At 46.3% G+C, this 2,895-nt stretch overlaps 1 pseudogene; it reads left to right on the top strand.

The window, feature by feature from the left end:
• The first annotated feature begins 800 nt into the window (after positions 1 to 800).
• On the top strand, positions 801 to 2,394 carry LOC105291299 (annotated as a pseudogene).
• The last annotated feature ends 501 nt before the right edge of the window (positions 2,395 to 2,895 follow it).

The raw sequence follows: 2,895 nt of genomic DNA, 5'->3' as shown, positions 1-2,895 counted from the left end.
TTTATTGAGCACTCCCTACATGCCAGGCTTTCTTCTTAACTCTTGATATGAATTAACTCATTGACTCCTCCGACTCTTTTGAGGCAGATACTGTCAGTCCTCACAACAACACACTTATTGGTGCTAAGACCATGACTCTGTTGAGTAGGGTCCATGTCCTTTCCCAGTCAGCAATCCCAACGCCTCCCACACCCAGAAGTTTCTCAACAAATAGACGTTTTCTGAATGAATGAATAAACTAGCAGACCTAGTGTCTTCCTTTTGGCTCAGGATTCAAACTTCAAGAGTATACAGTGCCCAAGAATAGTAGCTTAGAGGAAATTATGATAATGGATTGTAAGTCTGTTGCAGTAAATACACACCGAGAACTGATTAATATAAAGACTGGCTTAATATTTTCTGCATTTCAAATGTGAGATAAGGAAATTCCTTTATGTATCAGAGATTGTATTATGTATTAGAAGATGTACTAACCAAACCCCTCTGACAGCAAAATAGGTACAAAGGGCTGCTTTCAAGCTAGCTCCCATAATAAATTTAATCTATGTTTAAATATGACACAGCCAACAAAAATACATTGACGTATAAAACCATCTACATCTTTTGTCTAGCTATTCTGTTCTTTCACTTGACAGCAAATATTAAGACACAATAGGTAAGTTTAAAATATCAGAGTATGCCTTCAGGAGTGATCAGGCCAGGCTCAGTATAGAAAGCAATGCATGTCCACGATACAAAAATTCAAAAGTTTGGAAACCCCAACACATCCACTCTTCCACCCGTGTGTCCCTTGGCTGCCTGGCAAGATGAAGCCTAAACTGATGTATCAGGAACTGAAAGTGCCTGATGAGGAGCCAGCCAGTGAGCCCAAAGCATGAAAGGCTGCAGAGAAAAAAAGCCTGCTAGGTGGGTCCTGCTGGTCCTCATCCTGGTAGTTGTAGGGTTTGGTGCTCTGGTGACTCAGCTGTTCTTATGAAAATACAGCAATCTGCATTTCCTTGGGTCCTAACAGTGCCCAGTCCCGTACTATGACCCCTGTGAAGCCATGCTGGTGGAGAGCATCCCCCAGGGCCTGGACTTCCCCAATGCCTCCACAGGTGACCCCTCTACCAGCCAGGCCTGGCTGGGCCTGCTCACAGGGGCCCACAGCAGCCTAGACATCGTTTCTTTCTACTTAACCCTCACCAACAATAATATCCACACTTGGGAGCCCTCTGTCCAGGAGCTAATAGACCCTAGCATCTGAGGTATGAAGATCCACATTGCCATTAGCAACTTCAGCCCCAGGAGGACATGCAGGTCCTGCTGCAGAGCACTGCCCAGGTCTGCATGGTGTACATGCAGAAACTGACCCATGGCATCCTGAACACCAAGTCCTGGGTGATGGACCAGATCTACTTCTATATTGGCAGTGCCAACATGAACTGGCGCTCCCTGACCAAGGTCAAGGAGCTAGATGTGGTCATGTACAACTACAGCTGCCTAGCTCAAGACCTGACAAAAAATCTTCGGACACTACTAGTACCTGGGTCAGGCAGGCAGCTCTGGCCCTAGCCCTATGATACCTACTACAATCAAGAGACACCAGTGGAGATCTGCCTCAACAGAACCCCTGCTCCGGCCTATCTGGCAAGTGTACCCCCACCACTGTGTCCAAGTGGTCATACCCCAGACTTGAAGGCCCTGCTCAATGAGGTGGATGATGCCCAGAGTTTCATCTACATTGTGGTTAGGAATTACTTGTCCACTTCTCCCACCTGCGCAGGTTCTGGCCTGCCATCGACGATGGACTGAGGTGGGCTACCATCAAGGTGCCTGCTGATCAACTGCTAGGGACACTCTGAGCTATCTAGGGAGGGCCTTTCTGCTCTCCCTGGCTGCCCTACCTGAAAGTCTTTGTTGTCCCTGTAGATGAGGCCTAGGCCCAAATCCCATATGACAGTGTCAACCACAAGTACATGGTGACCAAACATGCCACCTACATCAGAACATCCAACTGGTTCAGCGGCTACCTCGTGGAGATGGTGGGTACTCACTGCTGGTGACACAAAACAGGTGAGGCTGCCTGTGGAGCTAGCTGGGAACTGTCTTCCTGAAGGACTGGGCCTCTCCTTACAGCCATGACCTCAACACTTCAGCCAACAATGTGGGCAACGCCTGTCACCCGCTCTGAGGCACAGCCTGGACAACAGGCTGAGGCCTGCAAGGTCCCTGTGAACACAGATATCCTGAGTCCTGGTCTCTGTCCCTGTGCCCCCTGCTTCTGTCTGCCCCATTGTGATTCCTCAGCACCCCCTGCTCTCCCATCCCTACTTCCACCCTCCACGAGCCTGATGTTATGGCCTCAGGACCCATCCAAGCTGGGAAAGAGATCAGCCAAAGAAGTGGGGTATGCTGGGCTGGGCCCCCAGCCCACCCCCTTCACAGGACAAAGAGGGCCCAAGATTATAATAATAAGTAAATAATCTGTCTGCAAAAAAAAAAAAAAAGAAAGAAAAAAAATGTTTAAAATGTCATTTAAATCCAGAGTAAGTTCATAACCTTAAAAAACAAATTAGGAAGTAGTCAATGGTAATTAGAGAAAGAATAAACTCCTTTAAGTCTAAAGGAATGATACAAAATTAATTTATCCAAACAAATAATAACTACTATTGCCTTGTCAGTTCTGGATTCCTAATTTTGTAATGGGTTGTGAAATTGATACAGCAAGCCTCAGATTTTAGTCCATTGACTATGTTGGAGAATTCCCTAAAAAGGGATTGGAAAAAGAAAATAGTCTTTCAAAGGCCAGCTCTGTAAAGAGCAAAGGAAACTAAGCGAAAAGGCAGAGAAAGGAAAGGAAATGGTATTTGCTCAATATCTACTAAGTGTCAAGTGATTTACCTACACTTAAGA

Source organism: Pteropus vampyrus, unplaced genomic scaffold, assembly GCF_000151845.1.
Source record: "Pteropus vampyrus isolate Shadow unplaced genomic scaffold, Pvam_2.0 Scaffold44, whole genome shotgun sequence".
NCBI classification, from domain to species: Eukaryota; Metazoa; Chordata; class Mammalia; order Chiroptera; family Pteropodidae; genus Pteropus; species Pteropus vampyrus.
The sequence above is the reverse complement of the archived record's forward strand: the minus strand, read 5'-3'. Positions and strand labels throughout refer to the sequence as shown.